The following is an 11,978-nucleotide window of genomic DNA, read 5'->3' as shown; positions in this document are numbered from 1 at the left end:
AAAATGTAAAAGTACCAATCTGGTCACATACTCTAGTTCACAGAGCTCTGCCATCAAGCTGGGTAGAAAATGTCAAGATTCGGATTGTTGTTTCTCAACAGAATGAATCTTTCTAATGACTTGAACTGCAGGATAAGGGATCCCAAGAATGCAGTCATTTTAGTAAAGTACTATCAGTAAAGTACTATCCTGAACAAACTGCATTTTATCATGAAAACAAAAGGAAAGAAAACTAAGGACTCTACACTTATATTCAGCTTACAGTGTTTGAGTTTTGGAAGGGCCTAAATAATGGAGGCAGAATTCAAATATGAATTTATGCCAAACAAATGTCAAATTTTCACTATAGCTTTCCTAAAAAAGTGTTTTCCCCCAGTATCTATTAATCACAAAGAAACAAAAGCTGTGAAGATACAGTTCAGAAAATAAAAACACAGAAACTAATGACATTATTATGACCAAGATGTTTGGTAAACAGTGAATTATGAATTTGGGATTATGGGGAAAAGGCTTTTAAACAACCCTCCAGACTTCAAAGACTCTTTTCAGGTAGCAGATGTGTCCCAATGTCGTGGTAACTAGAACAAGAACTTCAAAGAAGGACCAAAGGACCACTCTGTAGCTTGTGTTGTCATTGATTGCTCTGTGTATTCTCTCTCCAACTTCCATGGATTCCTGTTCATGCTTCACAGTGTCATCTCCACTGCCAGCTCATTAATCATTTCTTCTAGCTTGTTCTTGTGAGCTACTGTTTCCATGTCTTGTCCTTTGGGGTCTTCCCCAATATCAGTGGTGAACATCACTATCTTTGGGAGTCATGGTGGCCATCCTATTGCTAAAAGAAAACTTGTATGTTCCGTCCATGTAAGCAGCAAATGTGTATTTCCCACTGGACTCCCTGTCTCCTTTATAAATTACTTTATTATCAGGCTCTGTAATCTCCACGTCGATGTTCAGGAAGCCGCCCTTGGCCACCTCAAAGATGAGACCCATCTTAGTGCCCGAGGCAACCCGCTTGAGGAAGCATTCCTCTGCATGCGTGTCAATGCTGACGAAGTAGCCCAAGGCCGTGGCCAGGAGGGCGGCCAGGAGCACCAGCAGCTCAGCGAGTGTCACCATGGTGGGGATGGGGCCAAAGCGAGGACCGGGACTGCGGCCTCCAGAGCCACCATGGTTGTCGCCACCACCACCGCTGGCTTCTCAGCCACTGCTGCCTCAGCTCCACCCCTTCCAGCTGTGCCACCTGAGGGGACGTCAATATTCTTGCCTAGAGAATTTCATGGACGTAGAAGCCTGGTGGGCTACAGTCCATAGGGTCGGGAAGAGTCGGTCACAACTGAAGTGACTCAACACGCAGGCGTGCATATTATCATCTCATTTGCTAACCTGAAATTATCACAACATTGTTAATCAGCTATACCCCAATACAAAATAAAAAGTTTAAAGTTTGAAAAACAAGAGTAAAACATAAGTCAGATAGTGTCCTTCTCCCTTCTCTGCTTCAAATCATCATCAAATTGCTCCCAGTGGTAGGCAGAATTCAGAGCTGGCCCCCCAAAGTCTTACCTCCTCATGTGTACACTCTGTATGATTATTTGGAAGAATAAGCCCTTGAATATGAGCAGGATTGTAAATAGGATGGGATTTCTAGCATTTATTTCCTTCCATCTCTCTGCTTACAGTATACATCTGTTCTTGCATATTGTAGAATTTTTGTATTATACTTCCCTTATTGTTGTTCAGTCACTAAGTCATGTCTGATCTTTTCAACCCCATGAACTGCAGCATGCCAGGCTTTCCTGTCCTTCATTATCTCCTGAAGTTTGCTCAAATTTATAACCACTGAGTCAGTGATGCTGTCTAACCATCTCATCCTCTACCACCCTCTTCTCCTTTTGACTTCAATCATTCCCAGCATTAGGGTCTTTTCCAAAGAGTTTCACATCAGGTGGCCAAAGTATTGGCACTTCAGCTTCATCGTCAGTCCTCCCAATGAATATTCAGGGTTGATTTCCTTTAGGATTGACTGGTTTGATCTGCTTGCTGTCCAAGACTCTCAAGAGAGTCTTCTCTAATATCACAATTCCTTTAACATTTTAATAATAGCTGCTTTAAACTCTGGTCTAATATTCCAACATTTCTGCCATGTCTGTTTCTGTTCTGATGCTTTCTTTGTCTCTTCAAACTATATATATTTTTTGTCTTTTAGTATGCCCTATGATTTTCTCTTGTAAACCAGACATGATGTACTAGATAAAAGGTACTGAGGTAAATAGCTTTTACTGTGAGTTTTGTGTGTAGCTGTTTAAAAGCTGGACTGTCTCTTGTTTGCTCTAGCTGTTGGTGTCAGAAGCTAAAATTTCCTCTGTTGCCCTTGTTTTAGTCTCTCCTGTTGTCTTTGGGTTTCACTGGGGACTTTTTCTTAAATAGATTCTGAGGCCTGTAGTTCTTTCCATAGTATCTACCTATTACCCAGGAACCCTATTGATATTGTGGTAAGGGGCAGGGGGAGAAAAAGCATACAATCGTTCTATACTTTGACTTCCAGGTTTTAATGAGTCTGTGCCTGTGCCCTTGGGCTGTGACCTTCACTAGTGCTTTTCAATCCCCATCACCATTAATTTAGGCAGAAAGGCTAGAGGGAGCTGGAATTGGGCATTTCCTTTATTCCAGCTCAGTTAGGTTCTGATAAACTCAAGTTGATTAACTATGAGTTAAAATAGTTTTTACTAATAATTAAACTATTAGTAAAATGGCTTCTCTTGAGGACATGTCTTGCTAATAAAAACGGAGTACTCTGGGTTTACTTCAAAATAGTTACTTTTCCCTCTTCCCCTGCTGGAAGCATCAGGGAATTTTTCTGTGATTTTCACTGTGAGAACCTGGTAGGGCTCCTAGAGGTATAGGGGTCATCCTCCTAAGACTAAACCTGGACTTTTTCATTTGTCCATATTGAGCAATTCCATCAATTACTATTTAGGTTTTCTCAGCTGACTCCGGTATTCTCCCCTGGATAATTCCATGGATAGAGAAGACTGGCAGGCTATAAGGGGTTGCAAAAAGTAAGACATGCCTCAGAAAATGATCCTAATATTGGTTCCTGTGGATGTTTCTACTTGCAGGTTTTTATTCTCATAAGTTGTGATTCTATCCACGTGTCTGTCTCTCCAACTTTGGGGGCAATTTTTTTTTTTCCTGTGACCTGAATTCTCTGTTAGATCTAAGAAAAGTTGTTGATTTTTCATTTTTTCCAACTTGTTTTCTTGCGTGGAAAGGACTGGTGGCTTCCAAAGTTCTTAGATATGAGACCCGAAACTAGAAGTTGTAATGCCACTTTCAACATGAGACCTAAAGCACAGCCACAGCAGGGGGAAACACCTCAGAGAACTGCACGCTGGCTCCCCAGATCTTCAGCCTGACAGTGACATGTCATTTCTAGTCATATTTCTTGGGCCAAAGTAAGTCATATCGTCAATTTTTGAAATCTGAGCAAGTGTAACATTCTAGTGTTCCTGGAAAAAGAGGGCAACCAGCAGTACTGGGGAACGTTATTAATGTTGACTGGAGCACTCTATGTAACATGGTATTTCCAGCTCCACCAACTACCCTGCTCTCTTATCACATCATGTTTTCACCCTAGCACTTTATCATACCATATTATATTTCATTATAATGAAACCTATTATACTAGATGTTCTGTTTATTGTTTATCTTTCCCCTTCTACTCCCACTAATGTGAGAATCAGGGGAACAGAGACCTGGTCTATTCTATTTGTCTCTTTTTATCCCCAGAGCCTGGGATATTCCGGTGCTTAATTTGTATTTGATGAATGAATTAGTGAATGGATTTTGTTTAAAACTTGGTAACCCAGAAAAATAAACCCTTTACATCAGCCAAATCTGGCTCAGAAATTCTTTCCAACAGGGATGAAGCTGCACAACCCTTGTGCAGACCCTTTGTCAGACTAGCTGGGTACATCCTTTACTATCAGACAGCAAAGAGAGAATGAAAGAGCCTCAGAAGTTCCCAGGAATGTGGTGCTATTTTAAGGCAAGTGTATGCACAGCTTGAGGGAAAATGAATTTGAAAATGAGCTTGTGAATTTAAGAACCTTCCCATCTTAGGTTTATGTTTATAATTAAGGATATTCAGCTCTCACTCCTCACTTTTTGAAAACCAAAAAGTTAAATCACCTCTTGAGCACGAAATGTAGGTACAATGCTTGGAACATGCTCATTTTCAGGGGTTAGACCTGCCAGATTCTGGGGTAGTTGAAATGTAGACTTCCTGCTGGTTCAGGTGCACCATCTTTGTGCTTTTTTAGGCTTATTGTTCACTCTGAACTTAACGAGTGCATTCAGGCATGTAATGAAGAACAACACCATCACACAAACAATTCACTGTAGTCCAAAGATAAGGTGATTTTATCAATTATATTATTCAGTAGAGTACACTTGCAATTTATTAGATAATACATAGATTGAGTGGCATCTGGAACACTGTGGTGTTAACACTCATGATATTAGCATATGTATGTGCTGTAAAAGGAAATCTTGAATTGCTGGCATTTGTTAAAGTGGGTATAAAGCTTTTGTTTTTCTACTTATTAGAGGAAAGAGATGAGAGCAATGCAGTTGTGAAGCAAAGGTCCTTCTGGTGTGGAATTCATCCCAACTAAGCTTAAAATATTTGATGACCAAAAGTATCGGTTCCTATAGCAAATGATTTTTATTTTCACCTCCATTAACCTTGGCTAATGGGATAAACACAGACTGGAAAATAGGTGAATACCCCCACTTATCCAAGAGTTACATGAGCTAAGCAAAGTACTTTCTTTTCTTCTCTTTCTTTTCTACTTCGTTTTATAAAGTATGTTACAGAGTTTTCAGAGTGTGCTCAGTCATGTCCAACTCTTTGTGACCCCATTGACTGTAGCCTACCAGGCTCCTCTGTCCATGTGATTTTCCAGGCAATAGTACTGGAGTGGATTGCCATTTCCTTCTCCAGGGGATCTTCCCAACCCAGGGCTCGAACCCAGCCCTATATATATATATATATATATATATATATATATATATAATTTGATCTTACAACAAACATTCCAGTGAGATTAGCTTGGTCAGGGATTCTCACTTCTGTTTCCAGATAAGGGACACTGTTGCTTGGAGTCTTGAGTGGGAAAAAGATAGGGGATTTTGACTCTAACTTCAATGGCTTTTAAAAAATTATACAACAGTGATGCTCTGGGCCTCAGTTTCCTCATTTCAAACAAACTAAAAGATAATTATAATTAATTTGCCAACTTTAGTTGTGTGTATGATGAGATAGTTAAATTTTAAAATATTTTGATAAGTCAAAGCCTTATGTAATCGTAAAATAATCGTCTTGCTTTTGTTTTAAGTCCAAGGGCTCTGTCCTTAGACCATAAAGTCTTCTTCTCCACATTCTTCTACAGAAAAAAAATATCCAGTATGAATATATGTGTTCAGACCTGGAATTTTCCATCTGGAAATTTTTAGAAATGAGCCTTCTTAATAGACACATAAAAAGTCATTAAAAAGCAGCCATGGTAACTCTAATTTGGCTCTCTGTCAGAAGTGAAGTGAAAGTCGCTTGGTCATGTTCGACTCTTTGCAACTCCATGGACTGTAGCTTGCCAGGCTTCTCTGTCCATGGAATTCTCCCAGCTAGAATACTGGAGTGGGTTGCCATTCCCTTCTCCAGGGGATCTTCCCAACCCAGGGATCAAACCCAGGTTTCCCACACTGTAGGTGGATTCTTTACTGTCTGAGCTACCGGGGAAGCCATCTCTCAGAACTGTATCAAATTAATTTTTCTATGTGACGATTTGTTGGTTTGTTTCAATGTTGTTCTGTTTTCTAGCTCATTGATAAAGACAGTCCTCGTACTTTTGACTAGGTTTTGCTACATAGGGTTATGATCTTCAAGGACAGAAGTATTAATACAATAATGAATGACTGTTTTATATTCCAAATTATGTTCTGACTCTTTCTTCAAGTATATAGAGCAGTGGTTAGCAAAAACTTTTTCTGTAAAGGACCAGCATCTGCAGGGCATATGATCTCTGTCACGAATACTCTACTCTGCTGCTGAATAGTACAAACGTAGCCATAGGCAACGTGTAAATAAATGGATGAGCATGTCCCAATAAAACTTTATTTTTGGATATTGAAATGTGAATTTCATATAATTTTCCCACATCATGAAATATTCTTCTTTCTATTTTTTCAACTATTTAGACATGGAAAAACCAGTTTTAGCTTGTGGGCCAGGCAACAACAAGTGATGGGCTGGATTGATCCATGGACCATGTTAAGCACTGACCTAGAATACAAAAGAAACAGTCATTGCTACTGTAGACACTACTCTGTTCAAGTAATTCTTTGAGCTAGAAAATGTTTCTAGGGAGTCTATTCTTACAACACAAACTTCCAGCACTGTTCGCAAAGGCAATATTAAACAGCAGATGTCTAGAAGTTAGTCATCTTTGCATAGGAAAATAGAAATGTTTCCTCATCAGAAATTTAGAGACCCCTGCTTTATATTCAAAGGAAATAAATTAATCAGCACAAGTTGGTACAGAGCTTGCAAAATCTTGGGGCAAAGATATTCTCACAGGGCTAAGTACATTACCAGTCTCAATTTGGTGCTCCATAAATATCTGTTGAGTTAATTGAAATTCCTGTGAAGCTCCTAAGTTCTCGCTTATTATGTAGAATGAAGTGAACATAGCCTATAAGTGTCTACTTAGAGTAAAAGGGGTTAATACAATGAACCTTTAAGTAGCACTCTTCATTGCTATTTATGAAGGGTGATTACAAAAGACTTAAATAACTGAAATTTTACAAAACTGTTAGGCAGTATGACAAGGTGTACACAATATCTAAATGATTAGCTATTACAAGCTTGTTAATACCTGTGACTAAGCTAGATAGTATATTCAAAAGCAGAGACATTACTTTGCCAACAAAGGTTTGTCTAGTCAAGGCTATGGTTTTTCCAGTGGTCAGGTATGGATGTGAAAGTTGGACTGTGAAGAAGGCTGAGCACCGAAGAATTGATGCTTTTGAACTGTGGTGTTGGAGAAGACTCTTGAGAGTCCCTTGGACTGCAAGGAGATCCAACCAGTCCATTCTGAAGGAGATCAGTCCTGGGATTTCTTTGGAAGGAATAATGCTAAAGCTGAAATTCCAGTACTTTGGCCACCTCATGCAAAGGGTTGACTCATTGGGAAAGACTCTGATGCTGGGAGGGACTGGGGGCAAGAGGAGAAGGGGACGACAGAGGATGAGATGGCTGGATGGCATCACTGACTCGATGGACGTGAGTCTGAGTGGACTCCGGGAGTTGGTGATAGACAGGGAGGCCTGGTGTGCTGTGATTCATGGGGTCACAAAGAGTCGGACACAACTGAGCGACTGATCTGATCTGATCTGAAGCTAATCTATGACTATAAACTGGATATCTATGGAACCTGCAAAATTCTTTCAGATCACCATTGTGTAATTTAATCAGAATGAAGCAGCTAATTACTGCTGTGTTCCATTGCCTTGGAAGTTCACACATATTCTCAACTCCTTTGCCTCATAGTCAGTGCCAAAATAGGTTAGTACCTAATTAATCTTTAGTGTGTTTTCATGTGTGCTACTTTTATTTCTGTAAGTTGTAAGATTCTTTTCAGCAGGAACATATCACATATTTGAGTAGCATAATGGTTAATAGCAAGACTGTGGATTAAGACTGCTGGGGTTCAAATTCTGCTTTGACATTTACTAGCAATGCAGCTTGGGACACATTACGTAGTCTCTCTTCGCTCTCAGTTTATTTATAAAGAATGATAATAAAAGTATTTATTTGCCTGATTGGATTGAATTGCTGTTAGAGTTAAATGAATCAATGCATGCAAGGCACTCAGAACAGTTGCTGGCACACAGTAAAGATTCAAGAGATGCCAGCTAAAATTAGACCTTTGGGTACCAGTCTGATGCTATAAGATTCTATTTATAAGCTGATGACTTTTCCAGTTCTGATCCCTCCATGGGATGCCACCTCAGTTATCCACTTGGAATACTTACACACCTCCACTTTGAAATAGAATACTCATCTCAAAATTATCATGCCCACAAAACACACTTGTCTTCTTTCCTATTCCAAGTCTATTCTCCCTTAGTCTTTCCCTGCAATATGCAGGACAACTTCACTCTTCTAGTTTTTTGGGCTAAAATACAAATACGATCCTGAGGTCATTTTGATCTTTAAAAAATCTTTCTTTTTTAATGAAATTCTTTTTTAAAAAGTTATTTTTAAATGAAATTCTTTCTTTCTTTCTTTTTTCTTTGGCTGTACCATACAGCATGTGGGATCTTAGTTCCCTGAGCAGGGATGGGAACTGAGCCTCCTGCAGTGGAAGCAGGGAGTACTAACCACTAAGTTGTCTGGAAATTCCCTTGACTTCTTTCTTTTTCTTACATTCAACATCCCATCCATAAGGATATTCTGTGAGTTCTAAAAGAAATATATCTAAATTCAACTAACACTCCACCTTACTTATTCTCCTAGTTCACAATTACCTTTCGCAAAAGCTGTTATCGTAATAGCCTACAAACTGGTATCCCTGCCGTCCATGATCCCCTGCCATCTAATCTCCATGCACCAGCCAGGCTTCCACATCCACAGCACCTACATTTATTTATCGATGCTTGCAGATGGTCACCCATCAATAAATAAACTAAAGGAACACTTGATTGAAATATGTCAATGCTAAAGGACTTATATTGTTAAAGTAAAGGAAAGATATACCCATCTAAATGCAGAGTTCCAAAAAATAGCGAGGAGAGATAAAATGTTCCTAACTGATCAGTACAAAGAAATAGAGGAAAACAATAGAATAGGAAAGACTAGAGATCTCTTCAAGAAAAACCAAGGGAACATTTCATGCAAAGATGGGTACAATAAAGGACAGAAATGGGATGGACCTAACAGAAGCAGAAGATTAAGAAAAAGTGGCAAGAATACACAGAAAAACTAGACAAAAAAGATTTCAGTGATTCAGATAACCGTATGGTGTGATCCCTTACCTAGAGCCAGACATCCTGGAGTATGAAGTCAAGTGGCCCTTAGGAAGCATCACTACAAACAAAGCTAGTGGAGGTGATGGAATTCCAGTTGAGCTATTTCAAATCCTAAAAGATGATGCTGTGAAAGTGCTGCACTCAATATGTCAGCAAATTTGGAAAATTCAGCAGAGGCCACAGGACTAGAAAAGGTCAGTTTTCATTCCAATCCCAAAAAAGGGCAGTGCCAAGGAATATTCAAACTACTGCACAATTGTATTCATTTCACATGCTAGCAAAGTAATGCTCAAAATGCTCCCAGCCAGGTTTCAACAGTAAATGAACAACTTCCAGATGTTAAAGCTGGATTTAGAAAAGGCAGAGGAACCAAGATCAAATTGGAAACATTTGTTGGATCATAGAAAAACCCAGAGAATTCCAGAAAAACATCTATTTCTGCTTCATTGATTATTCCAAAGCCTTTGACTGTGTGGATCACAACAAACTGTGGAGGATTCTTAAAGAGATGGGAATATCAGACCATCTCACCTGCCTCGTGAGAAACCTGTATGCAGGTCAAGAGGCAACAGTTAACACTGGACATGGAACAATGGACTGGTTCAAAATTGAGAAAGGAGTACATCAAGGCTGCATATTGTCACCCTGCTTATTTAATTTATATGCAGAGTACATCATGCAAAATGCTGGGCTGAATGAAGCACAAGCTGGAATCAAGACTGAGTGCTAGGAGAAATATCAATAACCTGAGATATGCAGATAACACCACCCCTTTTGGCAGAGAGCGAAGAGGAACTAAAGAGCCTCTTGATGAAGGTGAAAGAGGAGAGTGAAACAGCTGGCTTAAAACTCAACATTCAAAAATCTAAGATCATGGCATCTGCTTCCATCACTTCATGGCATTCAGTCCCATCTCTTCATAGCAAATAGATGGGGAAACAGTGGAAACAGTGAGAGACTTTATTTTCTTGGGCTCCAAAATCACTGCAGTTGGTGACTGCAGCCACAAAATTCAAAGACGCTTGCTCCTTGGAAGTAAAGCTATGAAAAACCTAGACAGTATATTAAAAAGCAGAGATTACTTTGCTGACAAAGGTCCATCTAGTCAAAGCTATGGTTTTTCCAGTAGTCATGTATGGATGTGAGAGCTGGACTATAAGAAAGCTGAGCACTGATGAATTGATGCTTTTGAACTGTGGTGTTGGATAAGACTCCTGAGAGTCCCTTAGACTGCAAGGAGATCAAATCAGTCAATCCTAAAGGAAATCAATCATGGATATTCATTGAAAGGACTGATGCTGAAGCTGAAACTCCAACACTTCGGCCACCTGATGCGAAGAACTGACTCATTGAAAAAGACCCTGATGCTAGGAAAGATTGAAGGTGGGAGGAGAAGGGGACGACAGAGGATGAAATGTTTGAATGGCATCACCAACTCAATGGACATGAGTTTGAGCAAGCTCCAGGAGTTGGTGATGAACAGGGAAGTCTGGCATGTTGCAGTCCATGGAGTCGCAAAGAGTCTGACATGACTGAGCGGCTGAACTAAACTAAACTGTACAAAGATATGACCGGCTGGTTTGAGGTGATTCATAAAAGGATCAGGATGTTTCCCTTTCTTCTTTAGCATTGACAACAGAATCCACTATTTCCTATTTGAGATTTTTCAGAAAGTCATGGCAGGTGAGGAACTTTGACTGTTATCTCAAAGCACAATTGATTCATCACTATTGATCTAAAAAGAAATATATATACAAGTACACATGTAGCTGAATATAGGCAACAATCTGGTTTTCCTCCTTTATTGTAGTCTTTGGCTACTGGTGATCCTTCTGCCTTTCTGTTAGGGAATGGGAAAGACAGAGACAGACAAGAATCAGTGTAACATTTAAACAGCAGTGCTATCGTATCTGTGATAGCCATCTCGACGTGATGTCATGAGTAGTTGCTGTTTCCTTGGCAACATTACAGTGGTAAACAAAGATGTTTTCTGAATGGCTAGAGGAAATGTGGCTTTTATGCCGTCTCACACACTCCTGTCACCAACCCCCTACCATGGGTAGAAAAGATTTTATTTCCTTTTGCTATGAATTTTCCGCCTTGAGGTAGAATAAGTGAGGTGAGCCACTGTTTTCTTTGTCTGTTTATTATTATGCTCCACAATTTTACAATGCTGGAAATTCTGTTGAAACTCCCACTCAATTTAGAGACTATGATGTTGCATAGCAGATGCTAAAATCCCCTGTTGTGTGGAATTGCTAAGAATGCATGAAAGGAAATTCTGTGATGTGAGAGCTCAGGGTCATAACAAGTTTGACAAGATGAGCTTGAATGACCTTACCTTGTGTGGCCACACAGCCGAATCTACTAGTAAGGTTCTCAGAAACAGATAAGGCAGCTGAAGAATGGCTCTCTTGAGACAAATGCTTAGCTGTAACTGGAGTAGAAAAAGTAAATCTAGGATGTTTTAAAGTATTGCTTAACGAGTAAAATAATGTAATGTGAAGAATGATGGAGGACAAACATGGGTTTTTATAATTTCTCTATAAGCTGCATAAAAAAAGATGACAGGCAAATCATTTTGTTTTATAAAAACAAATAAGTCTTTTAAAATTCAACTGGGAAATGAGAATGGAAGGAAATATAATATGCCCTCCCCCCAAAAAAGCATTCATTAGAGTGTTTATTGGTGAACTGTGGCTGTTTTTCATGAGATAGTGACATCCACTCTAATATACAGAGAGATGGAAAATTTTCAAAGGTGTATTTGCTTGAGATATTTGCAGTATTTCTCACTTAAGAAGGACTAACTTCTGTGAAAGGAAGGTTTTTTATTAATCAAAATATAAATGTAGATAAGGTGTAAATGTCCTTATCGGGCACAT

The 11,978-nt window shown here is 39.3% G+C and overlaps 1 pseudogene; it reads right to left on the bottom strand.

Annotated features, from left to right (window-relative positions):
* Positions 1 to 513: 513 nt before the first annotated feature.
* On the bottom strand, positions 514 to 1,119 carry LOC100298159 (transmembrane emp24 domain-containing protein 2-like; annotated as a pseudogene).
* Between the last annotated feature and the right edge of the window lie 10,859 nt (positions 1,120 to 11,978).

Source organism: Bos taurus, chromosome 2 (genome assembly GCF_002263795.3).
Source record: "Bos taurus isolate L1 Dominette 01449 registration number 42190680 breed Hereford chromosome 2, ARS-UCD2.0, whole genome shotgun sequence".
Classification (NCBI taxonomy): Eukaryota; Metazoa; Chordata; class Mammalia; order Artiodactyla; family Bovidae; genus Bos; species Bos taurus.
The sequence above is the reverse complement of the archived record's forward strand: the minus strand, read 5'-3'. Positions and strand labels throughout refer to the sequence as shown.